The following is a 15,220-nucleotide window of genomic DNA, read 5'->3' on the forward strand; positions in this document are numbered from 1 at the left end:
TCTTGTCGCTTGTCTTGATAGAGGCCTGATTTTGGCCGTGCGTCCTTCAAAATGGATTGTAGTAGTTTGGGCGATGTGGAGGTTGGGAGACGTTTTGGATGGCAATAGACTTGCAACTGCAATTTTATCTCAAGCAGGGTATGACCGTGTTCATGCCCTTTGATGTTTTTCACCCTCTCCTGCCTGAGATTCAGAGATTAATGTGATGCACGGAGTGTTGAATTTTATTCGGTAATCCCTATTCGCCATGGAATTGGAATAGCGATTGCAATATTGCGACCGAAATAGATACTGTAGAGAGGTAACGGCACAAATAAAAAATTGAGTACTCTGAGTTCGTAGTTGGGGGTAAGGATTAAGCTTAACAAGTGCACAAATATTGAGTTTGTTTTGAAAATTATCCTTCAATTTATTCTTGGTTCAAATGACAAATATATAGCAAGTATGATTTTTTTATTTTAATGCGATGGTTTTGCAAGAAAAAAATATTTTATTTTCATGTTTAGAAATGCATTTTTCAGACTTGTTGCTGTTATGATTCGAGTTGAGTTCAATCACCATTCGAGGTACACTAAGGAGTAGCATTAGGATGCCGATAACTTAATACTGTCGCTTTAGAACGCTAGCATGATTTGCAAAAAAGTTCACTTGCTGGAAAGTTTCAGACATGAGACCCTTCAATGCTTAAGTTAACAGAGATCTAAAGCAACAACGGGAGAGAGAGAGAGAGAGAGAGAGCAGAAGAGTTCTAGAGAAAGATAGAGCTTGAGAATGCTTATGTCAGAGTCCTCCGGTCACCTCTATATATAGGATGGGGTGAGTGTTTGTTACTTTATTCATCGGAAAGCGTAATAATTGCATAGCGATAGCTAGCTTTATTTGCTTAATGAATGGTAACAACTCTCTACGATGTTGATTATGTGTTTATGGCCAAGTTCGATCGATCATTGCCAATACCATAATTGCAACTCTCTCAATGATCTCTAGCGTTACTCCAAGGTCGGACTAACTAAAATAGTTCGTCGGCCAATATTGAGTTCATTCACCTCGGTCAAGACTGAGGTCAAGGAGATCAGAACAACCCGAGGTCAGGATGACCAATATTCTCTTCATCAAATCTAAAATAGAGACTTACACTATAATTATCTAGGGTTAAATACTTAGATACGTCGTTCAAGAACCAACCTCGGAAGCTCTAGTTATTAGGTAGAGAGGTATGAATGTTGAAATAAACCCCAATTCATAAAATGCAACTCTTTTTGAGCCTTATCAAATTTTTATTTTTTCGTCCTCATGACTATTATAAAGATGATTTCCATGTGTATCAAGTTGCGCTCACGTTCAATACAAGCATATTAACCATCATGTTTCCCTAGCATGTGCAGTGCACCTGCATTTTAAGAGAAAGAAACAAAGAAATGAAAGAAACGAGAAGAGGATTCGGGATTCAGGACTACACTGGAGGCTCATATATATATATATATATATATATATATATATATATATATATATATATATATATATATATATATATATATATATATATATATATATATACACTTTCATTGATGTAATACAATAAAGTCGAAGTTTCATTGATGTAATACAATAAAGTCGAAGTGTAGTGTCGTGTCACGTTCAGAAAGGAATAAGTTCAAAATCATGATATATTGAAGTCAACTTCCAGGATGGAGTCCTAATACGGGAGTTTGTTTTATGATAACAGAGATTTTTGCAGAGATTTTCGTGCACTGATTTGAGGGTTGAGAGTATAATGCTCCAGAAAAGTTCAAAAAGATAATTTCTAACATAGGAAAAAGATGTGATATATTTTAGTAAAATGAAATTAAAATAGACACCTATGTGAAAAATCCTCTCTTTAAATCAACAAAATGCAGAAAGAGATACAGGTCGCTTAAATTCCGTCGCGGAGATTACAAATAAAAACAATTCAAACTATTTCATATTGTCTAAGTTATTTACTTGAGAATAACAATTAACAACGACAACGCCATTGCTCTACAATTTTTGGACCGTACTCATAGGAATCCTGCGTTTATCTGCTGGAACAACTGCACCAATGAAGAAAGAAACTGCAGCAGTGAAACATGGGCTGACCAAGTTCCTTGCAACTTCCCATGAAGTTCTAAGTGCATCATGTTTGTGTTCAGATTATGATGGATGAGTTAATTAGGCCTTATGGGATAGCTGATCAATCTGCAGAGCAGCAAATTGCTAAATCGATATATAGAGAAGGATATGAAGAAAGAATCTGGTCAGAAAAATCAAAGGGGTTAAAAAGATTTGTTGCGGTAAGCAAGGAGTTATAATTCTAGCAAATATTACTGGTCTACAAGCATTTCATTTTTAGGTTTATGAACAAATAAATAACAGGTATATCTTGAAAGCCCTCTGCAGCATGGGCAATGATAAGCTATAATGTTTTAATTTAGATTCCATAGTTGATCTCTCTGTCCATAGTCAATAGGCCTTCATGATGCAAATCTGTAAACCTCGGGAATTTTAATGGTATCCACTATACGACGTTCTGCTAAAAGCTTCTCTCTTTGAGAAAGGATGTTCTATTAAAAGATGTGAATGATCATCATTGTTGCTGGAAATTGGACCCGGGGGCCGCCGCGAGCCAAGAGGGGAGGAGCTCCGCCGCAGGGACGGTGGTCGGCGGTGTGCCGGCTGGTGGCGTCCTCCTTGGAGAGAGAGAGTCCTGCAAAAAAGCCGGTGGCCGGGCTTTCCGGCGCCGGCCCTCCGATGCTTAAGTCAGAGGGGGCTAATATGTGGGAGGAGTAAAGGAGAGGAACTGTTTTTCCTCTATTGTGTCTGTGCTGTTTATTTGTGTCCGTGTTGGTCCCCTTCTTCCTTCCCCCCAGGTTCCCTTTTATAGAAGGGTATTTTGTTACCTGGGAGGTGACAGGGGATTTGTCCTCTTTCGTGATAATTGAGCACGATTTGGCTCATTAATGGCGTAGTGGAGAATAAGGCCGAATCAGACCGGAGTCAGGGAGTTGTCGCGGTTGATCAGACCCGTTGGAGTGGTTGAACCGTCGGCCGTGGTGGGCCTGGGGTTCGTAGATGGTAAGTGCATTAATTACCGAGTGAACCGGCGGTCAGGGAGAGCCATACGCTTTGATGGTTCAGTGATCCGGAGATCATCTTGAGCCGTGTTCATTTAATGACTGAGTGCATCGGAGACCTGAGGGGGTCTCATGCATTAATGACAGGTCGTGCCGAATACCTGCGGAGATCTTGCGCCTTGATGGCTTAGAGATGGTGGCAAGTTGTAGTGGAGTTGTCAGGTCCCTCAGAGGGTTAGGCGGGGACTGAGAGTTTGGCTAAGGCAAGGGCCCGGCCCGGGTTCCGAGCCGAGCTGGTTACCTAAGGGAATGTCCTGTGGCGGGGTTGCTTCTGGTCGGCGCTTTCTGGTCGGCTCCTTCTAGTCGAGCGCCTCTATTCGACGCTCTTTGGTTGAGTCTCTCTGGTCGGCGCTCTTTAGTTGAGCGCTCTCTAGTTGAGCGCTGCTGGTCGGCGCCCTTTTGATCGGCGCTCTCTAGTTGAGCGCTGCTGGTCGGCGCCCTTCTAGTCGAGCGCCTCCGAGGCGGCATGACTTGGGTTTTTCCCCCAACACTACCCTCCGACTTCCGAGTTCCAGCTGGCTACCAGCTTGAGCGCGGGAAGTAGTTTTAGTGGGGTCATTACAGATTCCGGAAATTTTAAATTATTGCGCTCTTCGAATTATCGGGCGCTTCGAGGTGCCTTTAATAGGCGGCGTCTCCTCCTTTCCGAAATATCTCATTATTGGGACGCCTTCTCCGAAGCGTCCTCGCGTCGTGGGCTCATGATGGGGCCGCACGATCCGATGGGGCGCTTCGGTGTTCGAAGCGTCATCTTGAATTAAATGCGGCGCTCTGTCTTTTGGGCCGACGCGTGTCGTAATCTAAACGGGATACAGCGTTTTTCTCGCTGATCCGGGCCGTTGGGGAGGTCTATATAAACTCTCCCCTGGCCTTCCGTCCTCTTCTTATTGCCTTCTTCCTCTCAGTTCTTTTCAGCCCGAAGTTCTTTTTCTCCGGCATCTCCCACAGGTTCCATTTTTCCTCCTAATCTTTCTCTTCCTCATAATGGGGTCTATCCCGAGTGAAGTCGAGTCCACTATGAGCGTCTTGGAGGTCGAAATGACCGAAGAGTGGTTTTTCCCTCTTCACGGGTTCCGTTTGGAACCCGCCAGGCGGGGGGATCGGGTAACTGATCCTCCGGTAGGCCGAATTGGAGTGTATCTAGAATCACTCTGGGCCGGCCTACGATTTCCTCTTCACGGCTTCGTGAATGAGTTGTTGACGGTATACCAACTGGTTCCGGCACAACTTGCTCCGAACGCCTGGAGGACAGTGATCGGTTTCCTGTCCTTGTGCTTATTGCAAGGGATTCGGACCTCTGTCAACGTCTTCCGGCGACTTTTTGTGTTAAAGTCGAATCCGGGAGACGGAGAGTGGCTCTACATCGCCCTTCGGGCGGGTCGGCCACTCTTTCAGGGCGCTCCCTTGTCCATTCATGACTGGAAGAAGAAATTCTTCTTCCTAGGTTCTGAACGGACCTGGGGGTTTGACCCTAGGTGGGGGCCGACCCAGCTCAGGTCTATCAACAAACCCCCCAAGCTTTCTCCACGTGAGCAGGGTATCATCGACACCATCCGGAGCCTCGGGGGCGGTATTTTACTGAGAGGCCTCATAAGTGAGGACGCTCTAGTAAATGTTGGCTTGAGCTCGGCGCGTCCCCATGGTAAGAATAGTAGCAAGGTGTCTTTTCCGTTTTATCACTGTTCTAATGTTCTAATCCTGCTCGTCCTTGCAGATATCGCAAAGATGGTGACTAAGAGCGAGGTCCTCTACGCCCGCTTTCAGAAGAGGGCAGCCGAGCTCTCAGGCGAGCCTACCGAGCCGAGGAAGAAAGCAAAAACCTCGGCGACCTCGGCGACCCCGGCAACAGCAACATCAGTGGCCGAGGCGGGCGCTTCTCGCCCCGCGCACTCCGATGCTGGTCGGAGGGAGGGCGCGGATTCCAAGGGCACGGGCTCTCGGGGAGCTTCGGTGGTGCTCCCGTGCCCGGTGCCTTTGGCGCAAGTTCCTGGTCGGCAGGATGCCCCAGTTGCCGACCAGGGGAGGAGTTCCGCGGGTCTAGCGCTTGCGCGCCCCGCTCCAGTTTTGCGGCAGTCGGATCGGCCGCCTACTCGACCTCAGCCCTCCAGCTCCGAGCCGGGGAGCAGTCAGGGAGCCTCGGGGTCGGCTTCGCCCAGGCCAGCCGAAGCTGGCCTTCCGGGCCCATCAGGCTCGGGGGAGCGGGTGCCTATCGCACCCGTCTGGTCGGTATTCGAGGGCGATTCAGCCCTCGATAACCCTCAAGTGGCGCGCGAAGTATTTCGGGTCGCGCTGCTTCCGGCCGACCAGGTGAAAATACGGTCCATGAGCTACAGCGCTTTCATGGACGCCACTCTTTGTAATGCCGTCCGGGTAAGTTAGTTTTCCTATCTGTATAATTATGAAAAGTTTTTACTTGTAGTTCCTCACGTTTTTCACGCCTCTTTTACAGCACTTGCACGAGACGGAGACGCTGATGCACGTTGTACAAGACTACCGGGAGCGGGCCCGGAAGTATCAGCGTGGGTACGAGGAGGCCGAGGCGAGATGCCAGGCCTCCGAGGCCGAGTGCCAGGTGCTCCAAGCACGGGTGGGAGCGGCCGAAGACGAGATTCGAGCTCTGACCGCCGAGCTCGACGAGGAGAAAGGCGCGCACACCCTGGCGAGGTCTGAAGTGCGCGCCGTAGAAGCTCGTCTGGCCGAGGCCGAGCTGGCGCTGGCCTCCCGCGAGCAGGAGGTGGGGAATGCCCGCCTCAGACACTTAGAGCTCGAGCGGGAAATAAGAAATCTCGAGCGGAAGGCTGCGTACCACGAGGCTCGGGAGCTCGAGGCTCGGGAGCAAGCTCAGAGCGCGGTGACGCTCTTCCGGGAGTCGGATGAGTTCCGTGACCTTCTAGAAGAGGAAGGTGTAAACGGGCTGGTCCAAGGCTTCAGGGACTTCCGCAACCAATTGCGGCGGCTCCTTCCGGATTTTGACGTAGACCTGCTCAAACCGGGAGCAGGGGTCGAAAGGTCGGAGGCTTTGGAGGCCGACCAGGGAGGTCTGCCCGAGGCGGTCCCTGAAGTCACCGAGGTTGCCTCGGAGGCTGCTCCTATTACTGTCGAGGCCGCCGAAGAGGAAGCCCCGATTGCAGAGCCGGCCGCTCCCGAAGCTGCCGAAGCCGAGCCTTAGTGTAGTAGTTTTTTTTTTTTTTTTTTAAGTCGGGATGGTCCCCACATTTGTAAGGGCCGAGCCCGAGTCTTTGTACTTAGCCTACGGGCTTTTTTGAAATGAATATACACGTATATTCCTTATACTTGCGATGCTTTGTCTTTGGTATACTTTGGTTCCTCTGCTTGGATTCTCTTTAGGCTCCAAGGGTATGGGCTCCATGGCCCCAACTTCGTCCGCCACAGGACTTGTGTTTAGGCTCGGTTTGCCGAGCTTCATTGCTCGGTCCTTCGACCAGCGGTATAGCAATGTTTACGTCTAAGGGGTTTGGGCTCAGGGAGTCTTTCCGAGCCTAGCCCAGAATTCGGCCGGGCCCTAGGACGGTCACTAGGACCTAAAACTTTTTAGCAAAGTTAGTGAACTTTGGGTCCGAGCCTCGAGTTGCCGGGGCGGACCGGATTCCTTTCCAACGAATGGGTTGAATGCTCGTCAGCTCGTGACGGGGATTCACCGGGCTTAGTATAAACTAAGCTTGCTGGTACCGTGAGCATTCTTATGCCGAGGCGACTGAAGACGCTCCTCTGCTCGGAGTCCGTTCTTTGAGGACATCGGCAGAGAGAAATCCAAGAATAGATAAGATAATGTAAAAACATTAAATAAATGGGTACCTGGTACCGTGAGCGTTCTTACGCCGAGGCGACTGAAGACGCTCCTCTGCTCGGAGTCCGTTCTTTGAGGGCGTTGGCAGAGAGAAATCCAAGAATAGATAAGATAATGTAAAAACATTAAATAAATGGGTACCTGGTACCGTGAGCGTTCTTACGCCGAGGCGACTGAAGACGCTCCTCTGCTCGGAGTCCGTTCTTTGAGGACGTTGGCAGAGAGAAATCTAAGAATAGATAAGATAATGTAAAAACATTAAATAAATGGGTATCTGGTACCGTGAGCGTTCTTACGCCGAGGCGACTGAAGACGCTCCTCTGCTCGGAGTCCGTTCTTTGAGGACGTTGGCAGAGAGAAATCCAAGAATAGATAAGATAATGTAAAAACATTAAATAAATGGGTACCTGGTACCGTGAGCGTTCTTACGCCGAGGCGACTGAAGACGCTCCTCTGCTCGGAGTCCGTTCTTTGAGGACGTTGGCAGAGAGAAAGCCAAGAATAGATAAGATAATGTAAAAACATTAAATAAATGGGTACCTGGTACCATGAGCGTTCTTACGCCGAGGCGACTGAAGACGCTCCTCTGCTCGGAGTCCGTTCTTTGAGGACGTTGGCAGAGAGAAATCCGAGAATAGATAAGATAATGTAAAAACATTAAATAAATGGGTACCTGGTACCGTGAGCGTTCTTACGCCGAGGCGACTGAAGACGCTCCTCTGCTCGGAGTCCGTTCTTTGAGGACATCGGCAGAGAGAAATCCAAGAATAGATAAGATAATGTAAAAATATTAAATAAATGGGTACCTGGTACCGTGAGCGTTCTTACGCCGAGGCGACTGAAGACGCTCCTCTGCTCGGAGTCCGTTCTTTGAGGACGTTGGCAGAGAGAAAAATCCAGCTTATTGCCAACCACGGACTTCTCGCTGATCATGAACAGGAGAATGAGCCGAGCTCGCTGGTCGACGAAGACCGTATCCCGAAGCATCGGGGCGTCCCGACCGTGGTCGGGGCATCCCGGCTGTGGTCGGGGTAGGAGAACGAGCCGAGCTCGTTGGCTGAAGTCGGTGGAGAACGAGCCGAGCTCGTCGGTTGAAGTCGATGGAGAACGAGCCGAGCTCGTTGGCCGATGAAGACCGCATCCCGACATATCAGGGCATCCCGACGTATCGGGGCATCCCGACGTATCGGGGCATCTCGACGTCTCGAGGCATCCCGGCCGAGGTCGGGGTAGGAGAACGAGCCGAGCTCGTTGGCCGATGGAGAACGAGCCGAGCTCGTCGGTTGAAGTCGATGGAGAACGAGCCGAGCTCGTTGGTCGGTGAAGACCGCATCCCAACGTATCGGGGCATCCCGACGTCTCGGGGCATCTCGACGTCTCGAGGCATCCCGACCGTGGTCGGGGTAGGAGAACGAGCCGAGCTCGTTGGCCGATGGAGAACGAGCCGAGCTCGTCGGTTGAAGTCGATGGAGAACGAGCCGAGCTCGTTGGTCGGTGAAGACCGCATCCCAACGTATCGGGGCATCCCGACGTCTCAGGGCATCCCGACGTATCGGGGCATCTCGACGTCTCGAGGCATCCCGGCCGTGGTCGGGGTAGGAGAACGAGCCGAGCTCGTCGGTTGAAGTCGATGGAGAACGAGCCGAGCTCGTTGGTCGGTGAAGACCGCATCCCAACGTATCGGGGCATCCCGACGTCTCGGGGCATCCCGACGTATCGGGGCATCTCGACGTCTCGAGGCATCCCGGCCGTGGTCGGGGTAGGAGAACGAGCCGAGCTCGTTGGCCGATGGAGAACGAGCCGAGCTCGTCGGTTGAAGTCGATGGAGAACGAGCCGAACTCGTTGGTCGGTGAAGACCGCATCTCGACGTCTCGAGGCATCCGAACGTATCGGGGCATCCCGACGTCTCGGGGCATCCCGAAGTATCGGGGCATCCCGACGTCTCGGGGCATCCCGACCGTGGTCAGGGTAGGAGAACGAGCCGAGCTCGTTGGCCGATGGAGAACGAGCCGAGCTCGTTGGTTGAAGTCGATGGAGAACGAGCCGAGCTCGTCGGTTGAAGTCGATGGAGAACGAGCCAAGCTCGTTGGTCGGTGAAGACCGCATCCCGACGTCTCGGGGCATCCCGACGTATCGGGGCATCCCAAAATATCGGGGCATCCCGACGTCTCGGGGTAGGAGAACGAGCCGAGCTCGTTGGCCGATGGAGAACGAGCCGAGCTCGTCGAAGAACGCATCACGAGCTCACGAACATCTTCAGGGAGTCCATGCAGGTACTCTATCATCCCGAGATATCGGGGCATCCCAACCGTGGTCGGGGGAGGAGAACAAGCCTGGTACCATGAGACATTTAGAAGAATTGGTGAGCTCGAATAAATACGCAAACCATCACAAGTTTATCATAAAATGAAATTCATGGTTGAATAGTGGGGGACCCCTTGGGGTTCTACTAGTAGTACACGCGGAGATTTTCGGAACTCCAGCTTCGAGGAATGGGAGCCCCATCTAGGGACTCTAGCTTGTAAGTTCCGGGTCGGCGGAGCGCTTTATTCGGCGAGCCTCTCGTTCATCACTGGGGAGGACTTCGTCTTGCAGATAGCTGATGAGCTCGTCCATCCAGCTTGGCTCGAACTCAATGCAGAGGGCCTGCTCGGGCTCCTCCGTACTGGGTTTTTGAAGATACTCCAGTGCTGCCGCTTTGGGAAGCTCGCTCATGCGGGAGGACGCCAGCTTTGATAGCTGGTCGGCCCTGAGATTCTCTGACCTGGCAACATGTTGAATGTGAAAAGATTCCAAGGTCGAGGTGAGATTCCGTACCTTCTGAAGATACTTCTGCATGGTCGGGTCTCTGGCTTCGAAGTCACCCATGATTTGGTTGACGACGAGTTGAGAATCACTGAAGGCCTTCAAGTCCTTCACTCCTAGCTCTTTGGCTAGCTTGAGCCCGGCGACAAGCGCTTCGTACTCCGCCATATTATTGGAAGCGGAAAACTCGAGGTGCAAGGCTTGCTCAGCGACCACCCCCTCCGGGCTGGTGAGGATGAGACCTGCCCCGCTACCCCCCGAGTTTGAAGAGCCATCGACATGCAGAGTCCATGTCAAACTCGGGGTCTGCTCTGTTGGTGGCTCAGGCTCGGGCTCGACCTCATCCGGTATGGACGTATGGTGCACTCGACTATAAAGTCTGCGAGCGCTTGTGCTTTGATCGCCGGTCTGGGTCGGTACTCGAGGTCAAATTCTCCGAGCTCGATGGCACATTTAGTGATCCGGCCTGCACGGTCCGATCTTTGCAGGATCTGCTTCACTGGCTGGTCGGTCAGCACAGCCATTGTGTGGGCTTGGAAGTAGGGCCGGAGTCTCCGAGCTGAGGTGACCAGAGCATAGACAGTCTTCTCCAGCTTCGAGTATCGGGTCTCAGCATCCCTCAAGACCCGGCTGGTGTAGTATACTGGCTTTTGAAGTTTGCCCTCCTCTCGGACCAGGACCGAGCTCACTGCTACGGGGGAAACGGCTAAATATAAGTAAAGGAGTTCACCCTATTGAGGCTTTGTGAGCAGGGGAGGGGAAGCCAGAAGGTGCTTGAGCTCTTCAAAAGACCGTTGGCACTCGTCCGACCATAGGAAGTCTTTTGGCTTCTTGAGAGCTGCAAAGAATGGGAGGCAGCGCTCGGCCGAGCGGGAGATGAATCTCCCGAGGGCTGCAACTCGGCCCGTGAGTCGTTGTACCTCCTTGACCGTCCTGGGAGGCGTCATTTCTTGGAGGGCTCGGATCTTTTCAGGATTCGCCTCGATTCCCTGCTGTGTGATGATGAAGCCGAGGAATTTGCCAGAGGTGACTCCGAATGCACATTTGGCTGGATTGAGTTTCATTTGGTATCTTCGGAGTGTGGAGAATGCCTCATCAAGGTCGGCCACATGATCTTGCGCCACCTTGCTTTTCACCAGCATGTCATCAACATAGACCTCCATGTTCCGGCCTATTTGATCTTTGAAGATCCGGCTGACCAGCCTCTGATAAGTTGCCCCGGCATTCTTTAAGCCGAATGGCATCACTTTGTAGCAGTAGGTTCCCCCGTCGGTGATGAAGGCCGTTTTTTCTTCATCTTCTGGCGCCATGCGGATCTGGTTGTATCCGAAAAAGGCATCCATGAAGGCTAGGAGCTCGTGACCCGAGGTGGAGTCCACGAGCTGGTCGATGCTGGGGAGTGGGAAGCTGTCCTTCGGGCAGGCTTTGTTCAGGTCGGTGTAGTCCACGCACATGCGCCATTTTCCGCTGGCCTTTTTGACGAGGACCACATTGGCGAGCCACTCCGGGTAGGATATCTCCCGGATGAAACCAGCTTCAAGGAGCTTGCTGACCTCCTCGGCTGCTGCTCGCTGTCGTTCAGGGGCGGTGCCTCGCTTCTTTTGTCGCACGGGCTTACAAGTTGGCTTTACTTGGAGCCGGTGGACCATGATCTCTGGATCTATCCCCGGCATGTCCGCAGGCGTCCATGCGAAGACGTCCATGTTATCCCGTAGGAAGTTGACGAGGCGACCCCTCTCATGCTCGTCGAGGCCAGAGCCGACCTGCACGGTTAGCTCGGGAAAGTTTTCGCGTAGTGGAACTTGGATTAATAACTCACCAGGCTCTACCCGCTTTTTCTGAGGATTGACCCGTGCCTCCAAAGTCTTAGTTGGGGGCTGGTCGGTTGCTGGAACAGGCACCTCGGCTGGTCGTTTTGCCTCGTGGGTCGCCAGGTAGCATCGCCTTGCTACCATTTGGTCCCCTCGAACTTCGCCGACTCCCTGGCTGGTGGGGAATCGCATGAGCAGGTGGCGGGTCGAGACCACTGCTCGGAGGGCATTGAGACCTGGCCTTCCAAGGATGGCATTGTAGACTGAGGGCAGGCGTATCACGAGGAAGCTCATCCCCACAGTACTTTCACGGGGGGCGAGCCCGGCTGTGACCAGGAGGTCGATTTCGCCTTCTACTGGGACTGAATCCCCAGTAAATCCAACTAACGGAGCGTTCATCCTCCGTAGCTGCTCTTTTGTCATCTCCATTTTACAATAGGCACCAAAATACAAAACATTCGCCGAGCTTCCATTATCGATCAAGATGCGTTTTACATCAAATCTATTTATGATCATGGAGATGACCACAGCATCATCATGGGGAGTTTCGACTCCCTCTAGATCATCATCTGAGAAGGAGATGGCTTCAGAGGCGCGCAGGCGCTTCGAGGAGGTTCCTTCCCCCGAAGCTTCTCCAGCCGAGGCCCCGCCTCGGATGGTGTTGATGATGCCGGCGATGGGCCTGTTGGCATCTGAACCTTCAGGCTGCGCAGCTCCTTCGGCTGGCTTCTTTTCTTCACGCCGACCTCGCACGAATCGATCAAGCACCCCTCGGCGGATGAGTGCTTCGATCTCGTTCCGGAGTTGATAGCAGTCCTCGGTATCATGGCCGTGATCCCGATGATAACGACAATACTTCCGGGGATCACGCCGAGTTCTGAAATCTTGTTTCGGAGGTGGGAGCCAGATGCAGTCCCGACCCTCAATTTCCATGAGGATTTCGGCCCGAGGAGCATTGAGGGGAGTATAGTTTTCATACCTCCCTTCGGATGCACGGGCCCGTGGCGGGAACCTCGGGCGAAGTGGTGACCTCTGCTGAGGCGGTCCCCGTAGTCGGGGTGGACTCTTCAGGCGGGGCGGATTCTTGGCTCGGCGTGGGGACGGGCTTCTGGGCTGGCCACGCTCCTCGCGGCGTCTCTTCTGTTTCCTGGGGTTCTGCTCGGTCCCACTCCGCCTAACAGCCACGGCTTCTTCAGCCTTGGCGTACTTCCGTGCCCGAACAAGCATCTCAGTGAGGTCCGCAGGGAAATTCTTCTCGATAGAGAAGAGGAACCTGTAAGACCGTGCTCCAGTCTTTAGTGCTGACATGGCAATTGACTGGTCAAGCTCCCGGACTTCCCATGTTGCAGCAGTGAAACGGTCCAAATACTCCTTGAAGGATTCTCCCTCCTTTTGTTTGATATCAAGGAGGGAGTCCGATGTCCGCCGCTGGGGCTGGCTGGCAGCAAAATTGCCAGCGAATTGTCTGTCGAGCTGCTCAAAAGAGGAAACAGTACTCGGCTTCAGCCCGGTAAACCAAAGCCGGGCCGGTCCTCGGAGTGTCGCTGGGAAAGCCTTGCACATCATGGCCTCCGAGGCTCCTTGTAGGGCCATTAAGACCCGGTAACTTTCCAGGTGGTCAAGGGGATCAGCCTTGCCGTTGTAAGGCTCCACCTGGGGCATCTTGAATCGTAGTGGAACCGGTTCATCTTCAATCTCCGGGGAGAAGGGCGACTTCGTGGTGAACTCGAAGTCGCCATCACGTCCCGATTTCCTTCCATGGAGTGCCTGGATCTGGCGCTCTAGTTTCTCGACCTTCTTGTCGAGTTCATCATTCTGGAGGATTGCTGCAGCGGTTCGTTCGGGTGCAAGTTGCCCTGGAACCGACTCAGCTTCTGAAGGTTGTGGCCAGCCTCCATGGCCTCTGACTGGGTGTTCTCTCCAGAGGGAGGCCTGGACTTGAGAGTCCTGACCTCGAAGGGGAAGTCCGCTTGTAGGGGGCTCCGGTTGAACTGGAGCCGGAGGAAGCGGTGCCGTCGGGATGCCCTTGGGTTGCAAGCCTTGGACAGCGGTAGCCAAGGCTTGCACCTGTTGCACCAGGGCATTAAACTGCTCCGGCCGAACTTGAGGAGTTGACTCGGCCGGAGGCGGCGAGTTTTGGACAGAATGTTCAGGACTAGGTGGAGGACGTCGAGAGGCATTGGAAGCCCCTTTACTCTTTAGCTTCATGGCAGCAACTCGGGCCCTTCCTCTAGCGCCAACTGTTGCTGGAAATTGGACCCGGGGGCCGCCGCGAGCCAAGAGGGGAGGAGCTCCGCCGCAGGGACGGTGGTCGGCGGTGTGCCGGCTGGTGGCGTCCTCCTTGGAGAGAGAGAGTCCTGCAAAAAAGCCGGTGGCCGGGCTTTCCGGCGCCGGCCCTCCGATGCTTAAGTCAGAGGAGGCTAATATGTGGGAGGAGTAAAGGAGAGGAACTGTTTTTCCTCTATTGTGTCTGTGCTGTTTATTTGTGTCCGTGTTGGTCCCCTTCCTCCTTCCCCCCAGGTTCCCTTTTATAGAAGGATATTTTGTTACCTGGGAGGTGACAGGGGATTTGTCCTCTTTCGTGATAATTGAGCACGATTTGGCTCATTAATGGCGTAGTGGAGAATAAGGCCGAATCAGACCGGAGTCAGGGAGTTGTCGCGGTTGATCAGACCCGTTGGAGTGGTTGAACCGTCGGCCGTGGTGGGCCTGGGGTTCGTAGATGGTAAGTGCATTAATTACCGAGTGAACCGGCGGTCAGGGAGAGCCATACGCTTTGATGGTTCAGTGATCCGGAGATCATCTTGAGCCGTGTTCATTTAATGACTGAGTGCATCGGAGACCTGAGGGGGTCTCATGCATTAATGACAGGTCGTGCCGAATACCTGCGGAGATCTTGCGCCTTGATGGCTTAGAGATGGTGGCAGGTTGTAGTGGAGTTGTCAGGTCCCTCAGAGGGTTAGGCGGGGACTGAGAGTTTGGCTAAGGCAAGGGCCCGGCCCGGGTTCCGAGCCGAGCTGGTTACCTAAGGGAATGTCCTGTGGCGGGGTTGCTTCTGGTCGGCGCTTTCTGGTCGGCTCCTTCTAGTCGAGCGCCTCTATTCGGCGCTCTTTGGTTGAGTCTCTCTGGTCGGCGCTCTTTAGTTGAGCGCTCTCTAGTTGAGCGCTCTCTAGTTGAGCGCTGCTGGTCGGCGCCCTTTTGATCGGCGGCGCCCTCTAGTTGAGCGCTGCTGGTCGGCGCTCTTCTGGTCGAGCGCCTCCGAGGCGGCATGACTTGGGTTTTTCCCCCAACAATCATAATCATGAGTTAGCCACAGCAGGAAAGAAAACTGGATTTAAAAGAAGAAAAAAAAACAATTTGTTGAAAAGGATAAAAATCGTACGAACCAAAGTAATCAAAGCCAAGGCTTGTTTCATCATCTATATGCTGGTATGTGGTAGCAGTCGTAGTGTGAGCTGAATGCATGACATTGTTAGATAACCAGCCGAGTTTGGGATAACTATTTCTATGGCAGCTGATTCAAGGACTCGTTCGCAGCCTTTGAACTGAAAAGCTAGTCCTCCGAATGCCATTATTCCTTAGAGAATATATTGAGCAGCACCAGAATCCCCAAAAAGATGGTAAAGAAAGATGAAATCACTAA

The sequence above is a fragment of the Phoenix dactylifera genome, chromosome 7 (genome assembly GCF_009389715.1).
Source record: "Phoenix dactylifera cultivar Barhee BC4 chromosome 7, palm_55x_up_171113_PBpolish2nd_filt_p, whole genome shotgun sequence".
Taxonomy (NCBI): domain Eukaryota; kingdom Viridiplantae; phylum Streptophyta; class Magnoliopsida; order Arecales; family Arecaceae; genus Phoenix; species Phoenix dactylifera.